At 40.9% G+C, this 22,145-nt stretch overlaps 1 protein-coding gene and 1 long non-coding RNA gene across 2 annotated transcripts in view; one reads left to right on the top strand and one right to left on the bottom strand.

Moving 5' to 3' along the window:
* The window catches only part of LOC137154615 (uncharacterized), a 90,091-nt gene extending 71,175 nt beyond the window's left edge, over positions 1-18,916 (bottom strand). Inside the window, exon 1 of the long non-coding RNA XR_010920248.1 lies at positions 18,707-18,916. This is a non-coding gene — a long non-coding RNA (uncharacterized lncRNA). The remainder of the gene's footprint in view (positions 1-18,706) is intronic.
* A 338-nt stretch (positions 18,917-19,254) lies between these two features.
* CUL1 (cullin 1) overlaps positions 19,255-22,145 on the top strand; it is a 90,622-nt gene continuing 87,731 nt past the window's right edge. The window contains exon 1 of the mRNA XM_067550346.1: positions 19,255-19,339. The gene's annotated coding sequence lies outside the window, so the exon portion shown is untranslated. The remainder of the gene's footprint in view (positions 19,340-22,145) is intronic.

The raw sequence follows: 22,145 nt of genomic DNA, 5'->3' as shown, positions 1-22,145 counted from the left end.
CTTGAACTATTTTTTTTAGATACTCTATGTGAAAATATTTTCCACACTTTTGTGGGGATAATTTTACATCAACCATGAGATATATTTTGCTTATATTAAGGCTACAGTTGGTCTAATCAAAAAGTAAATGTATAGTAAAAAGGGCAAGATTTTGACTGGTCTTTCCACATCTGCGTATGTAGAAAAAGAGGGACCAGGCAAGGAATTGCAGGGCTTAACTGATTGACCCTGATCCTCACTCCCCTGAAGTCTACTGTATTTACATTGCATGGGTCCCCTCTGTATCCAAGGTGGAGTTTAGACACAGACTTGTGGAGCCCTAGGTGAGTATCCTGCTGATGCACTACACGCCTTTCCCCATTCAGATTAGTACTGCTTCTGCTTGCTTTCTTCCTTCCCTCTGTTATAACCCTATGAAAAACTCATTGTTGGGTAGTAGGATTATGACCTCAGAGGCATATCTCCCTCCTGTCCCCTAAGCCATTCCTCTTCCTTCTCCTCAGGTGGGCTCTGCACAGCTCTTTGTTCAATGATGGGATTCTGACATCCTTCCTCCTGAGATTATGACATCAAAGGTAAATCAGCCAATCACTGCTCTTTCCCTCTTCTATATCTATCTTCTCTTCTCTATTTCTTCTCTATTACCTCCCCTCAATCTTTATTCATTTGCACACAGCTGTCTTGTTGACAACCAGTATGATCCAGTGGACCAAGCATTGGACTGAGTCAACCCTGAATTCTAGTTCTGATACTACACACGATTCATCCTATGTTGTATGCAGTGTAGTTGTAGCTGTACCGGTCCCAGGATACTGAGGTAGTATCTTTTATTGGACTAACTTCTGTTGGTGCGGGAAATAAACTTTCGAGCCACACGCAGCTCTTCTTCAGGTCTGGGAGAGGTACTCAAGCACCACAGCTAAATGCAAGGTGGAAAAGATTGTTTAATATAAGTAGTTAGCACATATTGTGAGGGACTATTTCAGCTGGATTTATAGTTTATTACAACGATCTGTAACCAGGGTGGATTGATTTAAATCAAGGTGATTTAAATCATTAATTTAAATCATCAAGAGAAAATCATTGATTTAAATCAAGTTTCCCACTGATACTGCTTCACATATTTCTTAAACAATGGTGCAAATCTGATCACTAAAACATATTAATTTACAACTCAATACAGCATTTTACAACATCTAGGAGGGCATATTTTGTGTAATTTTTTAGATAACTTGATTTTTATTAATTTAGGAAATAGTACATAATACTCATTACCTGTGTCAAACTGCAGATGTAGCAGCAGTGCATTAGGAATGGTAAGAACTAAATCACACACACAAACACAATAGTACTTATATTTCATTAAACTAAATCTTAAATGTTTCATAAATGTTTCACATTTGCAATTGCAGCAGTCTCCTGAGTTGCCGGCTGACGGTTGTCCTTAAATTCTCGGGTTTTTTTAATTTTCAAATGTTATTAACTCTAATAGACAAGTTATCACAACACTAAACATACACTGTCCTTAAAACTTCTACAACTGGCTCTCATCTTCCCCACTCCCACTGTCATTTTTATTCATAGACTGAAACAGAAATACGAGTTTTCCTGCTTTTTCAACTCCCAGTCCATTTCTTAGCTTTTAGTGAATAATACCAAATGATGAAAATATTCTCTCTGTGCTTGCAGAGAAAGCTACTGCTGTGAAAAGTTGGCTTAGCAACTGAAGGAACTCTGTTTCAAGGTGCCTGCCTAATGATTTCCACCAATTGAGAGGACTGACTTTGTTCAAAACATCATCAGTAAACATGTACTGTCTAAATGGTTCCGCGCCAGCCCTGAAATTTATTATGACTGGCATAACTGAGGAGAGATTTTGAGATGCCCATGCCATGGCAGCATCATCTTCTTCAGAAGTTAGGCATCCACCTTTATATCTGGGGTCAAGAATGTTCGCAAGAAAACGAGGTGGAGTTAGTGCTTGATCAATTCGCTTGTTATTGCCTGCAGTTAACTTTCTGGTGAGATATTTCTTTCTTTAATGTCTCTTGAAGTGCTTTCCAAATTTCAACAGCATCAGCAATGCAGCAACAATTTCTCTGAAGTTTGATTAAGGCTATGGATATAGGCTTTAGTATACTGAGCATATCCTCTACATTCCTCTTTAATCCAATGTTAGATACTTTGGATGAGATACTTCCATCTATTTTATCACGGTTTTCTTCACAAAGTTGTATGAGAATAGGCCAGTTCTTAATAAATTGTTCAAAACAATCAACCACAGAATTCCATCGAACATCGTGAGGGAGAATTAGTTTGGATCCTCCTGCTCTCTTCAGTGAAGCCGAAGCAAAATGGTTGTTATGGAAGTATTTTGCAACTTCAACGACATTTTCGTTTATTCCTGGAGAAGATGTACTGAAGTCTTTGGCTAAAAGATGCATTAAATGGGCACTGCAGCCATATGTTATTAAGGAGCATCCTTCCGTTTCTTCTTCTAAGTATCTGCTCATCTTTGCCACATTTGCAGCATTGTCTGTGACAAAACTGCGCACGTGACAGTTGAATTTTTCTTCACAGTTTATTACAGCTTTCACTGCCACTTCTGTTAAATATTCTGTTGTGTGGGCATTTCCCAATGTATCTATTGTTTCTGAAAGATATTCAACTCCATCTTCTGTTGTCACACAGGCAATTATTACTGGATCATTGTGTACATTGCTCCACCCATCAACGCTTAAACTGGCAAATTTCCCCTCAGTATTTCTTGAGCACTGTTCAAGTTCCTTCTCATAAATTGTATCTAGGTACCTTCCACCAATGTCTCTCTGTCTTTAAGACAGTGTCTTAACTACCTCCTCTGCCTTGCTTGGCCCAGCTCCACCACCACAAAAGCACAGAACAACAACAATCCTATCCAGCCTGTGTCTTTCTTTGCACATGTGACTTCAGTCTGCTTCAGATACAGAAACTGAAAGCCCAGAACTTTCAAGAAGCAAGAGCTGGTAGTTAGGCTGGACAGACTAGAGCCATTCATTCATTTTTATGAGACTGTAAGTGTAGATTTAGCACATTTGTGATGAGATTTAATTGTAACTGTTATTTTTTAAACGAGAGAGAAATTTAGTGTTTGTTTGATTTTTAAAAAAATCTGATTTAAATTTTAAAATATCGGTTTTTGGTTTTTTAAAAAAAATAATTGATTTTTATCCACTCTGTCAGTTACCCACTAACCCCCTCTTTTTGTCCTAGGATGTACAGGTGTTAATGGCCCACTTTGCCTTGAATGCCCCTTAGAACAGTGGTTCTCAAACTTATTGATCATGCCTCCCCTTGTGTCTGTATTAGTTGATACCTCTCCCACACACACACAAGTACAAATACCGATATATGCAAGGGAGTGCTTCACTTCAATCTGTTTCAGATTCTCTTTTTTTCACTTTTTTTTTTTATTGTATGAATGAGCCAGTGATCCATTTTAAAAAGAAAACCAGCGACTATACTCCACGCTTATAATTAAATGTGCAGACTGCGTCGTAGCAAACGGATTAAAATACAGCAAACGGATTAAAATACGGATTAAAAAACGACTTTATTTATATAATGCATAGCTCCCTCTAGCAAAGGCAACGTGTAGGGAAGACACATGGGATCACGTGCCGCCTCCTTCCTCAGGGTTGCTGTTTGGCGTTTAGTGAGCATGCTCACAAGGACTGAGCATGCTCAGTAACACCTGCTGAAGCTGCTGCCCTCATTCTGCCCCGGTACTGGAAAGTACAGATCGTCTCTACCATCTAGAGACAAATGCACAGTGTCATCTGAGGACCTGATATGTCTGGAGGAATCAGCTTTGCTAGTTATTAATTGCTGTGGGTAAAATGTGCGCAGTAAGTTGGTTTTTTTCCTGCTAAAGCTTCTCATGTGTTGTCCCACCCCGCCCCCCGAGCTTGAGAACGTCTGCCTTAGAATATGTGCTAACTACTTATTATAAACAATCTGTTGCACCTTACATTTAGTTGACACTTGCAATACCTTTCTCAGACCTGAAGAAGAGCTCTGAGTGGCTCAAATGCTTGTCTCTCTCAGCAACAGAAGTTGGTCCAATAAAAGATATTATGCACCCACCTTGTCTCTCTAATGACTCATCATATCATGTTGGGCAAATCACTTCACTCTTCTGTGCCTCAGTTCCTCCATCTGTAAAATGGATATACTCCTTTGATTCACATTTTTGAAACTATGAACATTTATGAAAAATACAATTTGAATGACATGCTGGTCCATATCAGCACTGTTGAAGGAGTTTGATGTACACACGTACATGCAACTGAGCATTTATGTGATATTTGTAAGCTGAATATATGCACAGATACATAAACTTCCACAGTGGCATCAGTTAAATTACTTCAAAGAACTAATTATTGTAATTATACCTCTGTAGTAACACTACTTGAAATGGTGTACATAACAGGCCCGTTGTATGAAAACCCTGCAACATGTTGCATGCTGTAATCAGTTGTTTTCTCTGGGACACTTGAGAAACTGGCTTCAATAATTTACAAACACTGTACAAAATGATAAGACATCATGGGATAAAGTTGGGATGGAGGCACAGCTAGGGATTAATGGAAAAAAGATTTTCTTGTGATTAATTTATAGGAATAAGAATTGCATTATATGCTCTACCAGACTTTCCATGTGATCTTGGGTAAACCACCAATGACAAAATTTTCAAATTTGGATGTCTAACTTTAGTCACATAAATAAAATTGGACTGGTTTTCACAGATGTTGAGTACCTGCAGCTCCTGTTAATATCTGCAGGATCTGTAGGTACTCAACACCTCTGAAAATCAGGCCAACTGTATGTAGGCTACTGAATATGAATTTAGGTATATTTCTTTAGGAATCCAAATTTGGAAATGTTGGCCTTACAAGAGCTGGGTTAAATTCACCCCAGTACAGAAGTGAGCACAGGGCCATTTGAGGTAATGCTACATTTAAGAAAATTTTATTCTCTATGTCTCAGCTTTAAATGTAATGCGGATAACAATACTCATGTACTTGATCCAGAATCTCGTGAAGCTTAATTTATTATGTTTTATAGCAGTTTGAGATCTTCAAATGGAAGTTGATATATAAGAGCAAAGCATCATTGTTATATTGAAAGTATCCTTGGACTTTAAGCTTCTTATCAGTGCTACTGTATTCTGTATATTTTCAAAGGGTCCTCTTCCAATCTACATCATCCTTTGAAGTTAACTTGAACCTCTTCTGTCATGTTTTGTGCAGTCTCATTCAAGATTCTGAAAGGTAAACTTCAAAAGGTACTGAGGAATGAAAGGGACAGAGGGAGAAGGAGAATGAGGAGATAAGAGGTAGCAAAGAGGAGGGAGGGATGTGGAAGACCAAAGGAGGGAGATGTTTTCCACAGAAAAGTGATGAATGTGAATGAACAGAAATATGTAAGAGTAATATCAAATACTATATGACAGATACAAAAACTAAGAGAAAAAGAATGGGACTGAATCACAGAAGTGTCCTGAAGTGAAAGAGATGAAAGAAAACTGTTTTTGGGGTTTTTGGTTGGCATGGTGTAAGTTTGTAAATTATAAGAAACGTTAGTGAGGATGAGGGAAAGACTGTAGGAAAACAGGGAGAAAGATGGAAGAAAAGAAACACGGAGAGAAACTTTAGAAAGCCAAAGTTGAAAAGAAATAGAAAGAAGGGAAAGGGAGGACACACAGAAGGGAAATCTTATTGTATTCGGTATTGCATTGTTTTTTGGGTTTTTTTTTTTTAAATACCAGTGTTACATGGAATATATACCAATCTTTGTTTTCATGTGGCCTAATGTATTTTAAGATGCAGAAAATTAAGTCCTGGATTTCAAAATTTCTTGAGGGTCCTCTCCCAATACAAACCCATCTTAAACTCAGACACAGCTCTCTTGCCTGGTGTTTAAATGTTGCCATATACGATACTGTTTTCATGCCATATTGTGATTTCTAGAATTATGGAGACCATCCCTGTAAAACATCCTGAAAAAACTAACTTGTAATAAAATGTAAGGTAGAGCTGATACAAACCAAATACGATCTTGCCCAGTCCTTCTTGGCCTCAAATATTCAGTGAAGGAAAGCATTAAAGTTAGAAATATGTGGATGATTCTCAGAATTTTGATAGGAAGACATTGGACCCTTGTGGGAAAAGGATCTGTCCTAAACTTGCCAGCAACTGATGGCTATAAATGTGAAAGGAAAAATACCTATGAAATGATTAACAGCTGCACAAGAAGTAGCAATTTCAATAAATAATACAGTTGTGCCCCCACTGAAGGTGATATAAATTCAGTAATCTCTATACAGCATATGGGGGTTTAATTTATAAGTATGGCTGGGCTGGCTTCCTATCAGTATTCATAGGGTGAGGTAGAGAACTCACTCCAGCCATATTTGGAGTTAAAATCACTAAGATTGTAGATTGTCAGCCAACAAAATGAACTCTGCTAGTTTCTCTCCAATAGGATGAAGATTAAGACTCAGATAAGGAATGTCTTTTCTTTAATCAGTACTGTGCCGTATGAAAGTAAAGCTCCCATCTACTATTACATGAATTGCTAATTAACTTAATACATTTCCCCAATGACTCACTGTATTTGTCCAAATATTTTCAGTAATGCCATTTTTTTCGTCTGCACAAAATAAATCCTACAGAGCTAGGGAAGATTAAGATCAATTCCTGCGTCAGTTAAGCAAGCACTTTTCTCATTGAACCTTTCCATTTTGTGTTTAAAAACACAGAGAACAAGTTCTGAAAGGATGCATAAGAGGCAATAAATGACCAAATTCTGCTATTTGTGAATGACAGCTGAGCAGAGCTGCACAATATGCACACCCTCTGTACTTTACTAGCTACTAGTATGTTGATATACAGTGTTTCATGCAGGCTACACTGGGTCAAACTGGCACTTACAATTACTACCATTTCAGTCAGATGCTGTTTCCTGTGATATGCATGAAGTTCACATACTCTGTGAACTCCTCAAATCCTACCCCTCTCCACCCAGGCAGTGGAATTGCATATGTCCCATGGTATCTGCCTCTGTGTGTCCATTGGTGGAAATAGGTTTGAAGTGTGTATATTAAAAATGTTAGAATAAAAGAAATAAACAACTTAAGTCCCTAACAAGTCCTATACAAAAAGTTAAATTCAAAGTATTACTGATATTATATAAAGTGTTTAATAATCTAGGCTTTAAGCACATGAGTACTGGTTGTTCTGTTTTGCCCTTTATGGTGGTTTAGACCTGACTAGCTGATTGCCTAATTTTAGGGCCAATTTTGTTTAAATATTGTTTACATTTTACACCCATTTCATGCGCATGCAAGTGGCTCTTGTTAAATTGATTTTTATTAAACACATGCCCCTAAGTTTTCAAATCAGTTTTAATTATTCATGTACTCATTAAAAAATGTATCCCATAAGAGTTTGAATTTTTCATTAGCCACACTTAACACCATAGAGAAAATAGGTATAAGAAGCACACAATATGTACAAAGTATGTTTGTGTAACTCCTATGAATTTTTTTAAAAGACTGTTCTCAAACTTGGACGCCTAAATAAGTGGCCTTGCCTTCAAAAGTACCAAACACATGCAGTCTGTACTGAAACTTACATATGCTTGGGTGTTACTGAAAATCAGGCGATTTTTAACTAGGTGCCTAAATATTTACCTCACATTAAGCATCCAGGTTTGAAAATGCTGGCCATGGTATGTAATAGCTTCCTGCTTAAGAAGGATCCCTTTCAGAAAACTCCACCTGCACCAAAATGACAGTTGTCTTTGCAGCACTGCAAAATTCCTCCTGGGCTCCTTGTGGCAAGCAAGGAACATATCTGGAGACATAGAACTAATTAGTTCTGTGCATCACTGTAGTTTGATGGAGTGGCATTGGCGTGTACAACCCTGTTAATATTAAATTTGCTTCCATGGCTCAGGAAAGAATCTTCTAGTTGGCACTAAGTTAAACAACAGGCTTCTCAGCATAAATGTACGGAAACAGGAACCCTCAAGTGGTACCTGAACTTATGGAGAATGGAATTGTCATAAATAGCAACATACAACTGAAAAATATCTTTACCACCTTGAAGGAGAGAGGGACCGTGCAGGCTTTCTCTCCTGAAGGAAAGCTGTGGAATATCTTTTCCAGTTTTGTTCACTGCACTAGTTTCTTTAAAAAAATGGCTTCCCCAATTCAGTAAGGAAAAATAATTTGTTTTTAAGCCTATTCTTTATCCTACGAGACTCAAAGTCTATAACAAAAGAGTGGTTAAGGAAAAATTATACTAGTAATAATTAGCTTTATATAGCGCCATTTATCAAAGAATTTCAAAGTTCTGAACTAAAAATGAATTAATTAGACCTCACACATCCTCTGCAAAATAGATAAGTATGGTTACAAAAAAAGAAAATCAGATGCATGAATCACTGAAAAGTAGTATGTAGTCACTATCTTTTTATTGTTTACCTCATCTGACATTTGGAGCAGTGTTAACCACGCAGTTAGCACACATGAATTAGTGAATCTTTAATTGCTTTAGTTGAATTCTGTGTAATTGTAAAACAACATAAAAATTTCTGGCTCAGAGATTAATTTAATGAATGTTAACTTTATTTCCTTCTTACAATGTTTGTTTATAAAAGAAAAAACGCTCCTTTGACATTTTTAACCATTACTGTGGGTATCTCAAATATTACAGGTAAGATCAAATATGTTTATGTAAGGACCTAAAAAGATATTTCAGCCAGATTTTCAATATTCAGAATATTATGCAAAATGAGTCTGCTGATAAAATATGCAGTTGTCTTAAAGCTTCTTCCAGCATAGCAGAAGTGGTGCACCCTTCCAAGTGTGTTTGTGCTTACCTACCAACTTCAGTATGTGAGATATTTCATCTATTATGGCTTGTGTATAGGGGAAAATTGCACTGTGTTAGATGTGATAATCTATACAGTGTTAAACACTAGATGTAGCTGACTGCTTTCATCTGCTAGCTTCTGAGTGGTTTCTCTCATTGTGTATGGTCAGTAATACAGTTTTAAGCAGAAAGTCTAGCATGCATTTTCATCATCATGTTTGTAACAATTTGTCTCAATGCATTGCCAGCTCTTGTAGCACAGAAGCAGAGGGCATAAACAGGATCACTATTAGCAGTTAGAGCCAGATGATTACCCACCATGACCCCCCAAATCTTTTTCGGACTCACTACTTCCCAGGATAGAGTCTCCCATCCTGTTAGTATGGCTTACGTTCTTTGTTCTTAAATATATGCATTTACATTTAGCCATATAAAATGTATAGTTCACTTGCGCTCAACTTACCAACAAATCCATTCACACCGTATTAGTGACCTGTCCTCTTTATAATTTGCAACTCCCTCAATTTTTGTGTCATTAGCCAACTTTCTCAATGATGAGTTTATGTTTTCTTTAAGGTCATTGATAAAAATGTTCAACAGTGTTGGGCCAAGAACATCTCTCTGCAGGAGTACACTAGAGTCAGACCTGCTCAATGATGATTCCCCATTTACACTTACATTTTGAGACCTATAAATTAGCCAGTTTTTAATCCATTTAATATGTCATATTAATTTTATATTGTTCTATTTTTAAATCAATATTTCATACAGTCAAGCACCTCACAGAAGTCTAAGTATATTACATCAACAATTTATCAGCCAAACTTGTAATCTCATTTTTTTTTAAAATTACTTTCCATAAATCCATGTTCAATTGCATATTACTCTTTTAATTCATTATTAATCAAATCTCGTATCAGCCACTCCATTATTTTTGCTTGGGACTGATGTCAGACTGACAGGTGTATAAATACTTGGGTCATTCCATTTACCCTTTTAAAAATATTGGCACAACACTGGCTTTCTTCCAGTCTCCTGGAATTTCCACAGTGTACCAAGACTTGATAATCAACAGTCCAGCAAGCTCCTCACCCAGTTCTTTTAAAATTCTTGGTTGCAAGTTATCTGGACCTGCCTATTTAAAATCCAACTCTAATTTGAGTAGCTGTCATTTAACATCCTCCTGACATACTAGTGGAATGGAAAGAGTACTTCTTTGGAATCATGATCTCTTGTATCACAGAGTGGCTCTGAGAATGATAGCCCATGAGATGCATTAGAGACTCCTTTTTACTACATGACAAAGATAGGATCTATCACTAAATTCAGATGTCACAGTTCCAGGCAAGGTAATACACTTTGTTGTGGTGGATGGAAAAGTAGAGATTGACCAAAGGGACATCACTGCCAATCAATGAAGACAATTCTCACCAAACTTGAGTACTGAGAACTAGAGAATCCAGTCAGGGAAGAACTTGGTACAAAGAGTGTGTTTCAGGGACAAAAGAAAGAAAAATCAGTCAACCTATTGGAACTCAGGGAAGTGAGCAGGTTCTGTGAAAGTTATAGTTGGTCCTAAAAAATAAGCATATCCTGGTGAAGACAAAACTATAAACATGATCTCCTAGCTGACTTGACAAGGGGGAACTGCTAGAACCAGGCTTCATTTGACAGCAAAAAAGTTGTCTCAGTGGGCAAAAGAACACACTCTTCCTGAAAGCTATGCACATAAATGAAGCCACCAGTGACTGGGCAGACTGACTGAGAAGAAAAATAACTCAAGACAGTGAATGATTCCTTCATTAGTAGTCTATATAAAACTGTATGATAGGCTCATTGGAATAACCCACAATGTACTTATTTACCTCACTAGACAATCACAAGTTTCAAATATACTTCTCCATTCACAACAGAAGAGCAATAGCAGTTGACACCACACCCTCTCCGACCTATGGCCAAATAAGATACTGTAGCTAAGAATATATCCCTAACCTGAGCACCTAATTATATGCTCCTTGACCTTATCCTTCATCTCCCATCTGGTTCATAAGCTAATGGAGAAAAGGAATGCATCTTCCTAGTTGCCCCTCACTAGTTGAAGCAGCAGAGGTTCTTAAAAATAGCAAATCCATGATCAACACAACCTTCAGCTTGTGTTAACAGGGCCTATGCCTTAACACTGGAATACACCATTACTAAATTAGCAACTTGGCTTCGAAATGGAAGATTGAGAAAACCAGATCTGCCAGACAAAGTAAGAGCTCCTAACATCCAAGAAACTCCCCAAATATGAGTAGTATAATACAAAGAACAAATATCCACTGCTAGTGAGAGGCAGCCAAAATAATCCCAATAAACTGCAGATCTCTAAATCCCCACATTCTTAAAGGATAACCTGTCCTTCAGCTTGGCAATATTAACCTTGAGGAGACAATTATCAACACTTGTTTCTATACCAATGTCTTTACATTCACAAATTTTGTCTCATCAACTAATGAAAAGACTTCAAAACACAGCAGAACTCCTGCAACCTCCAAAAAGATTCAAAGGTGCCTACTTAGAGGCTGACCAATAAGTCCTTGAGTTCCTAACTTGAGATTTTTCAAATTCTTATCTATTATCCACAAGATGGGTCTACTATTAAGGAACTCTATCAACTGAGGAGCACACTACACCTTCCAATAGAAGAGGCCATGCTATTCACCTGACCTGACTTTAACTGTAAGCATAACATTAGTTCTCACAGATATCAAAAGAATATATCCATTCTTGTTATTCAAATACTAGACGTGATCAGGAAGAATTATGGCACAAAATGGATGTAATGAAAACTAAAAGTTTACTTGAAATGAACTGATGCTTTTAGAAATCCAAATAATAGTATCATAGAAGATTAGGGTTGGACGGGACCTCAGGAGATCATCTAGTCCAACTCCTTCTCAAAGCAGGACCAACCCCAACTAAGTCATCCCAGCCAGTGCTTTGTCAAGCCACATCTTAAAAACCTCTAAGGATGGAGATTCCAACATCTCCCCAGGTAACCCATTCCAGTGCTTCACCACCCTCCTACTGAAAAAGTGTTTCCTAATATCCAGCCTAGACCTCCCCCACTGCAACTTGAGACCATTGCTCCTAGTTGTGTCACCTACTACCACTGAGAACAGCCTAGCTCCAACCTCCCTGGAACCCCCTTTCAGGTAGTTACAGGCTGCTATCAAATCCCCCCTCATTCTTCTCTTCTGCAGACTAAACAAGACGAGTTCCCTCAGCCTCTCCTCATAAGTCACGTGCTCCAGCCCCCTTTGCTGAACTCTCTCCATTTTGTCCGCATTCTTTCTGTAGTGGGGGCCCCAAAACTAGACACAGTACTCCAAACGAGGCCTCACCAGTCGAATAGAGGGGAATAATCACTTCCCTCCATCTGCTGGCAATGCTTCTGATAATGCAGCCCAATACGCCATTAGCTTTCTTGGCAATAAGGGCACACTGTTGACTCATATCCAGCTTCTTGTCCATGGTAACCCCCAGATCCTTTTCTGCAGAACTGCTACCTAGCCAGTCGATCCCGAGTCTGTAGCAGTGCATGGGATTCTTCTGTTCTACATGCAGGACTCTGCACTTGTCCTTGTTGAATCTCATCAGATTTTTTTGGGCCTAATCTGCCAATTTGTCTAGGTCACTTTGTATCCTATCCCTACCCTCCAGCATATCTACCACTCCCCCCAGCTTAGTGTCATCAGCAAACTTGCTGAGGGTGCAATCCACACCATCCTCCAGATCATTAAGGAAGATGTTGAAGCAAACCAGCCCCAACACTGACTCTTGGGACATTCCGCTTGTTACTGGCTGCCAAATAGACATCTAGCCGTTGATCACTACCCGTTGAGCCTGATGATCTAGCCAAATTTCTATCCATCTTATAGTTCATTCATCCAACCCATACTTCTTTAACTTGCTGATAAGAATATTGTGGGAAACCGTATCAAAAGCCTTGCAAATGTCAAGGTATATCATGTCCACCACTTTCCCCACAATCACAGAGCCAGTCATCTCATCATAGAAGGCAATCAGGTTGGTTAGGCATGACTTGCTCTTGGTGAATCCATGCTGACTGTTCCTGATCCTAATGGATTCCTTGAGGACCTGCTCCATGATTTTTCTGGGGACTGAGAGTGGTATGCCACAAATGCCTTTTTGTGGCATGCCATGCTCTCCTGATGTGGGAAGGAAGCGCACAAATCTCCCAGCAATAGCATGTTCTCTGAATGTATTGCTTCCATGCTGTGACACCGAAGACAGAATAGTCTGCCTCTGAACAGATCCAGAATCTTTGAGAAGCAGATCTGCTGTTCCCAAACCAGGGACTCTGACCTATCCTGTGGAACCTTCTTCAGTAAAATGGGGGGGGGGGGGGGGGAACCATGAGTCCTTCCCCGCTATGTAAATTAAAGGTTCTGGTAGGCCCTGTGCTTTTTTGCCGGTTCCCAAGCTGAAACTTGGACTCGTTGATTTGTAGCTGATTAGATTTGTAACAAGACAAGCCCATATCTGGATGGCTTTACCTGACAAATATCAGACAAGCTACCAAAGGTTTGAACAACCACTCACACTGATCCTCACCTTTCTCACTTAAGTTTCTTCGAATGTTGTTTTTTGTAATTGACAGGTGCAGAGTTGATAGGGTCACTTCATTCTAAATTCCACCATTTTCACAGCTTGGATTGCCTCCTGACACAGCAGGAGGGGGGACTGAGGTCTCTCCCTGTCCGTTGAAGTCATACATTACAACAGTGCTGTCCATGAAATCTCTTCTATGCATGAGGAAGAAATTATTTGAGAGAGGCTCATGGCCCTCAGCTCTAGCAAGTTTATGTAGAATCTCAAATCCTGAGGTTTCCAAAGAACATGGACAATTTATGGATCTTATATGTGCTCACCAACCCAGATTGGAAACATCAGTGCATCATCTCCAAAGCGAGCTCATGGGACCTACACATCACATAACTGCCAAATGCTGTTCAACAAGGTTTTATGGCTGTGTGACGGAGAGGCTTGTCACAACTTTTACTGTGGGGCTTCGTGGAAACATGGTCATGAAGGAGAAGACTATCTGAGCAAGATGAATATAGAATTGCAACAAGGAAGCTTAAAGAGCAAATTCTGGTGAAAACACCTAGTGGCTTAAAAGCACAAAACCTTTAGGTCCACTTCCACATTATGGACTAAGATATTATTTTCTGCAGAAAACATCCGTAAAACCACTCCAAATGAGTATTCACACATTCACAAACCGTTACAAGTTAGATCTCCAAACCTTTCTGGAGGCAGCATTTGCTAGGAGTCACTGCTATAGAGTGGTACCTTTCTAAATTCTCTCTTCTCCTCTCCATCTAGCTATTATCTGCTGATTACATCTCATCTTGAAAGGATCAGTGGACTCCGACTGAGTTTGGCTTGTCTGCAGACTCTGATCTCGGTTCTGATAGTTGGCCTGTCCCCAGATCTCAGTTTCAGTACTACCCCTCAGCCCAATCCAGACTATTCTTCTGGTTTCTACCTCTGCTCCAACCACTAGGCCTGACTATTGGGAGACAGGGCCTGATAGTAATATTCATTTTAACATGAAATTCCCTGGCTTTTTCTGCTATCATTGGACTCCTGAAACTGGAATTCCTTCAGCACATTTCTGATTGAACCATGTGTATTTAGCAACATCTAAATCCTCCAGTGAAGATTGTTTCAGTCTTCCACCTCAGCACACCAGCTACGCTATCACCATCATGAATAAACTTATGAATCTGTGACTTGCCCTTGTTCGCAAATCACAATTATACTTTAGTGAAAGTTTTTTCTTGCTGGGACGCCATGCTCAAATTTCTCTATAATCTCAAATTTCTGTTGCAGAGTTAAGAAAATTATTTTTCTTTGTCATGCTACAGGACACAGAACCAGATTGTAATGGTTGTTTGTGCATGATACTTCAGACATTTTCCCTTTTCGCCCCTTGAAAGGTGTTCCCTCCCGCCCCACCTTCTCTTAGGTGTGGCCCCAATCCTCTCCTTGGTTTAGCATTTGAAAAATAATGCTGACTTTAACAGTGCACGAATTTAATTAAATATTATTATTATATTGTAAAATGCAATTAAGACTCACCTTCAGAAATGTTACCATCTTTGTCCTCATTTTTTAACAATCATTCTCCCGCCCTCATATTTGGTTTCCTCCTTCCTTTGATCATCTTTGTCCTGACTCCACCCGTGAGACAGCATGTTATTCATCACTCCACCCCTAATACATAACTCCTGCTCTGTCAAATAAGAAGTGCTATGTTGTGTCCAGGGATAGTGCTTGGACAAAGTTAACGTACATGATGCAATGCTCCCCAGCTGGCAAATAGGGTCCATCACATGTACTTATTCAACTCCCAATGTATAGAATCATAGAATATTAGAGTTGGAAGGGACCTCAGGAGGTCATCTAGTCCAACCCCCTGCTCAAAGCAGGACTAACCTCAACTATATCATCCCAACCAGGGCTTTGTCAAGCCTCAGCTTAAAAACCTCTAAGGATGGAGATTCCACCACCTCCCTAGGTAACCCATTCCAGTGCTTCACCACCCTCCTAGTGAAAAACTTTTTCCTAATGTCCAACCTAGACCTCCCGCCCTGCAACTTGAGACCGTTGCTCCTTGTTCTGCTTTGCTATGCCAGCACTGTTTTCTTAAAGGAGCGGTCTCAATGAATTTGATTATGTTCACATCAGAGGGTGGTTCTGGAGAAGATTTTTATTGTATAAAGAAATAATTCTTTCAAGAGGTTGTGGGGACAACTGCTGTTTGTAGGGTGTTAACAGCCAAATTTTGAAAATGATGCACAGCCTGCAAGCTAATAATTTCTGGATGGAAAGGAATCTTCTTCCCCAGCCTGGTCCTCTACTGCTTGTGCAACTTGTACCATAGTACAGTATACTGTGGAGTGTTGCACTCCGTGGGCCAGATTCTGATGTTCTTTCCACTGGTGTGAAAGCAGAGTAACTACATTGACTTCAGTGTAGTTAATTATACCATAGGAAATTTGGAGTAAGATCAGAATGTATCCCTTTGTCTGCAGAGGAGACTGGCCAGTGGATCTGCATTTATATTATTTGTAATGATAGGGTGCAAAGAGCCCACCTACAGCAAAGGTCTTAGGTGCACAGAAGTGTGCAGACACCCTGTGTAAGGGTCCCTAAGTCCTGTCCCTTCTCCTTTTGCAGTGGAACCCCTTTAATTCCACTGTATCATAGCCCTCAGCAATAAAGAACAAGACGACAGGATTTGGACCTAAGTTATTTGTTCATATCTCTATTATTCTTCAGAAGAATATCTTTAATTATGCAAAATTATACAAAAATGGTTTCATATTATTATATACAAGAATAAAATTCCATGTGGTGAACCACTGAAAAATCATGTGATGTGCTAGAAATTTGTATTTCATGTCCTCAACCATTAAAATTAACCAGTCAGATAATGTATTTTATGTTAATTTGTTCATCTGATTTGTTTGCAGTTAAATTCAGTTAAAACTATTCATCTTTGAATTTGAGATAGAACATGCACATCTCTGCTTCCTGATCAGGTTAAAGATGGGGGCTTTTCCCAACTTCAACTTTCATTTTGTCTTTGGAATTTCACCTTCCAAGAAAAAATGTTACATTTCTGAAACTGATGTTTATAATGAAAAGATTTCTAGGTAAATCTATTGAAAATATGCAAAATGTATGCAACAGTTCTGATATTGACTTCACATTTTGATAAACATCAGGGCTTACTACCCAACATTTACTGTTCTTCAAGGTAAAAGAATTTTTTTTTTTTTTTGTATCAATGATTCTTGATGTTGACCTGACCAGAGATAATTTCCATTTATTTCAATTTAGAAAAGGATCTTCATTCTTTTTTGTCTGCTGTCCTGCGCTCGTCTCCACCAGAACTGATATTCTGTGACCCTGTAAGGGCTAGAAAGAGCTAGAAATCCAGGCTGTCTAAGCCCTGGTCTACACATACCTGAAGATTCGGCGGCAGTCGACGGGAGTTATGCAAACTACGCAGAGTAGCTTGCGTAACTCATGTCGACTCCTCTGCTTCCCTTCTGCGTGCTGTCTACACTGCGCTGTGCTGACGGGAACAGCGTTCCCGTCGACACAGTGTTACGCTGCTTGAGGGGGTGGTTTACCAGCGTCGACTTCCTGATTGATTGAGCGGGTCTACACTGACCGCTCAATCGATCCAGAAACATCGATCTGGCGGCGGCGAATTTGCCGCCATCAGTATAGACATGGCCTAATATGGTATAAAAGCATCTGTAACTAGTTCTGGATGGCTGAGAGTTATAGAACTTAAAATTGTATCATCTTGATATACATAAAACTATTTAATATATTTTAAAAGTTTTAAATGTATTAACACTAATTTTTAAAGCAATTTGGTCCACTTGATAAAACACAGGATTGAGAGGGAGGAGTCCTGGTTTCTGTTACCAGTCCTGTCACTGACCTACTATGTGTTCTTGGGCAAGTCACTTCACTTATCTGTGCATCTGTCACGGTACCTATCCTTTACCTGTCTTACCACCTGGTTGCTTTGTCTATTAGATTGTAAACTCATCAGGAAAGGACTGTATCTCACTATGTGTGTGTACAGTGCTTAGAATAATGAGATTCTGAGCTCAGTCTCAGTAGCCTCTAGGTGCTACTGTAATAGAAATACTACAACCTTTTTTCCTTTCTCCCTTTCTGGTACTGAGGAAGCTTGATTTCAAAGAAAGATTTTTCTTTTAAAGCACTAGTACGTTTAACTCTAAAAAATACCTAAAGTAGCTATTTTGTACAGTATGGCATAAACAAAATGCATGAGTTTGACAGTATAAATGTTTTATTGACACTCATTTTTGAGGAGCTATATCATAGGATTGTGTGGCATCTCAAACTCATGCTAGCAAGTGGAGGTCATGGTGAATAACAGACAATACTTTAGGACAGATAGTGAAAAATATGATACCCAACTGAAACGGCAAGGGCACTGCAGGTAGTCAGCGTATTATTTATTATACAAACTGCTACTTTGTCAGGATGCTCTCAATTTTGCAAGATATACCCTCTACACTCTTTAGTAACTGCACAGGAGTTAATGTCTCATCAGAGGCAGCACTTCCACCAGCATGATGCCATCATCACCAAGGTAGGGTGTCACTTACAGGTGGCAAATGGCAACTACTGGATCAAGTCTCCCCTTCAAACATGGCTCAGGTTCAACCCAACTTAATTTGCAAGAACTGACAATATGACAATGTTATATATAGCAACAGCAGGCCTTCAATGTCTCCTCCAATAATTCCTGTCTACTATAATATGACCTCTACCTATCCAGTGAGGCAATACATCACCCCAACCTCATCACATCCTCTAGGTCCAGATATCTCTCTCTAACATCCGTAAATAAAAAAATAAATGGGCCTGAAACTCCAGCACTTGCTCCAGCCAAGAGGACGGGAGTGAATCTCTCTCAAACAAGACCTCCTCTAGTCAAACTGTGGCCACTACGGGAGCCCTGCCACTTTAGCCCAATTCAGCAGAGTTAACAAAAAACAAGTCTGAGTTCCCCGCCAACTGAGATTCCCCACAAGTTACACCACTAGACGTGTGATATTACACTGATTTCAAACGTAGCATTACAACCATCCTCCAAGGGAAGACAACAGAGGGCTCTATGAGCAACATGACTGGTGTAAATAAAAGTATACTACCTGGGGGGCAGGGTGTTTTCGCCCTCTCCCCTTTTCTCTAAGGCTGACTGTAGGGAAGGGGTTTTACTCTTCCATCCTCTCTGGTGCTGGAGGAGGATCAGTTAGCCTCTCCTCTTTCTCCATCGGATTGGGGTGGGGAGGAGAGCTCCTCCGCGCTGGGCAGGAGGGAGTGTCGCTTGGTCCCCCCCATTTCTCCCTCTGGGGTTGAGCTGTTTTGTGGGTGAGTGGGGGGCGAGGGGTGGGTGCTGCGGGGTTCCCCTCTGGCGTTGGCAGGTCGGTGGGTGCTCGTCTGGGGTTGGGCACATCTTTCCTCCTCGGGCGGGGTAATAAGTCACCCTCCCGCGTCGGCGGGGCCCCTTCCCGCTCTTTGGGGCTAGGGGGCCGGGAGCGCAGGCAGGAGCCCGGACGGAAGGAGCCCGGAGGCGCCCTGCCTCTCCCCGCGTGGCTGGCGAGGTGGGCGGGGCGCTTGCTCCGCCTCTGGGGCCGCGCGGGGAGGCGGCGGCGGCGGCGGATCCGGGGCCTGGCGGGCGGAGGCGGAAGGGGAAGGGGCGGGCCGCGGGCGGGCGGACGGACGGACGGACGCGGCGCGGCCGGGGCCTGCCTGAGTCTGACTCTGCGGGACGCGCGATGCTGGTGAGTGCCGAGGCCTCAGCGCCGCCGCGGTGTCGCAGTGAGGCCGGCGGCCGGAGCGGGCCGGGCAGCGGCAGCGGGGCCGGGCTGGGAGTCACTCCGCCGCCGCCGCCGCTGCTCGGTTTTTCCCCCCTTCGGGCGCGTTTTGTGCCCCTGAGCCGCCAACCCCGGGGAGGGGCCGAGCCCGGGCGGGGATCCGGCTCCTCTGCCCCGGCTCGGCCTGTAGTGAGAGGCCTCGACCTACTACGCACTGGAAATGCCTCGCGGCCCCCAGAGGCAGCGGCTCCCCACCCTCCCCCCATCCCTGCCACAGCCCTAGTATCGCCCCGGAGCTTCCCCCACCCCTCCCCCGAGAGGCAGCCCCCCGGCCTCCGTCCCACGATCGCCCCGGAACTGATCGCATCCCCCGCCACCGTCCCAGTGTTTCCGCAGGAGCCGGCAGCCCCCTCCCCAGTCCCAGTGTTGCCCCTGGAGTCTCCTCCTCTGCTTGTGTATCACCCCAGGGAGCCTCCCATCTCAAGGGGAGCCCCACACAGCCCCTGTGGCCAGCCCCTCTCATTCCCAATATTACCCCATCACTCCAGAATATTCTCTTCCACAGACCCTCACTCCTGCCCCCAGTGACTGACTGTCAGACTTGTGTGGTGTCTGTTATCCCTGACCCCTCCATCATCCCAGTCCCCTCCAGCCTTCTCCCACTCCTAAAGACTGCGCACCTAACTATTCCCCGAGGCCCTTATTGTCACTTCATCCCCAACAACTGTCCCAGTAACCCTCCTTTGCCCCTACCCAATGACTGTCTCACCACCGTCCTCTGCGTTCCTTAACTATAGCCCTATAATCCTCTAGTTAACCTTCTGCCACCCACTAACAGCTCGGTAACAAAGCCTTACAGTGGTCCATTTTCCTTTAACTGGAATCCTTTGCCCCATCCCTTTAATCACTATTTGCCTCTCAATTTGGAGGATTCCTCCATCATAATTATTTATCTGCTGTAATTCTTCCTTCTCCAAAAAAAACTACACTGTGATTCTTACCCTGTGCTCATCTTGTTTCCTTGTCATCAATCTTTCACTGTGATCCCTCATAATCTTCCCATTACTTTCCTTTTTTCTTTTTGTGAACCCATGTACCGTCTCCACTCATTTGTTTTTACAGTATATCCTCTTGCTGTGCCATTTTTTTGATGGTGTAGGGCTGGTTGTCTTAATTTTAGAAAATCTTATCCTATCCAGTCTGTGTGCACAGATTTTCTTATCTTTATTAGTTTGTGCCAATTATGTTTTCTGTTGTCCGCTAATAACTGCTAACCAGTTTAATGCACCCCCTCCCCACTGCCCCAAATGAATGTTGCTTTATTTACTGCATGTATAGCTTTTTTTTTGTCTCACTTTTTATCGGGGGATAATTTATTTGCCTCTCAATTTGGAGGAGTGCCTTAATGAAAACCTGCTATTTTGGAAAAATTGGGAGAGGTAATAGTGAGGGAATGGGTGGTTAGCTTGAAGTAGCAGCTCAGAAATTGTTTCCATTACAGTATTGTGAATTGATAATTTGTGTGGAGGGAGGGATTTTTGGAATCTTTTCTTCAAAAGAAAATGTGCAGTGAATGGGCCCACTTTCACCCCCTGCAGCCCTGGGTACTTATTGCAAGGAACTGGTTTTCACTGGAAGATTAAGTGACTAGATATGACCCTTCTACAAATTAGTTACTTCCCTCTCTGACTTTGGTTCAAAAGATTCATAGATTATAAAGCCAGACGGGACTACTGTGATCATATAGTTTGACCTTCATTATACAGAACTTCCCTGAAATAATTCCTGTTTGGACTAGAGCATATCTTCCAGAACAAATATTCAAACTTATTTAAAAATTGCCAATTGTTCCTCTTTGTAGCTGACCTTCTATCTCTGCTCCTCTTGTCACTTTGTTAGTCACCTAATGGGTTAATGTTGATTGCTTTATCCTTGTAATTTGAATATTGCAGTCAGTTAAGTGCCATGCATAATTATTAAATTAAAATACTGCATGTGCAAACTCTGTCACATTGGTTTAAACCTGTTTTATAATCTGTGCCTGTAATTTAGCCCCTGTCTGCATGAGAAAGTTGCACTGGTTTCAATTAAATCTCCCTAAAAGAAATTAGCTAACTTTATGCAAACTCCTGTGTGGACACTTCGTTTGGTTTAAGAGTGTTTTACTTGGATTTGTCTTAAATTGATTCTTAATTGACTTAAGGTGGCTGCTTTTCTGTTGTTCTGTATGTATATAATTTTGGGGATGAAAGTTGCTATATAAAATATTAATCTATAGAATTTTGCTGTGTTTTGTATATTATAAAAGTTAAGGAGATATTCGTTAATATTCTGTTCTATTACATATTGTTCATCAATTACATTTCTCAAGTGCTGGATTGTTAGTTTGAGTACATGAAACATAGAAAGGCCCACTTTACTCATTGGTGACAGTGGTTACCAACATAGGGTCCACCTGGACTCATCTCAGCTGGCACTGAAAGTAGTTCAACTGCTAGTGGACAAAATGTTTTTTAACATGGCTCCTTTATACTTTCTGTAATGTTACTGAAAACAATTTTGTTCCTGGTACACCAGCAGTTATATCACTTTCAGCACCCATTTAGAGGATGCATGGAGGGGGTGACATACCCATTGCTGACAGTTGCTAACAGAGGCATTTTCCTATTACAGATAGATTATACAGGCCATGTTACGCTACAACTTTCCTAGCATTTTATAGTCCCCTGATGACAGGGTCACATTAATAAAAGTTCCATTTGTGTCTATACAG

Source organism: Emydura macquarii, unplaced genomic scaffold (genome assembly GCF_026122565.2).
Source record: "Emydura macquarii macquarii isolate MOO-44397 ecotype Brisbane River unplaced genomic scaffold, CSIRO-AGI_Emac_v2 contig_1263, whole genome shotgun sequence".
Lineage (NCBI taxonomy): Eukaryota > Metazoa > Chordata > Testudines > Chelidae > Emydura > Emydura macquarii.
Note: the sequence above shows the minus strand (reverse complement) of the source record. Positions and strands in the feature narration are given on the sequence as shown.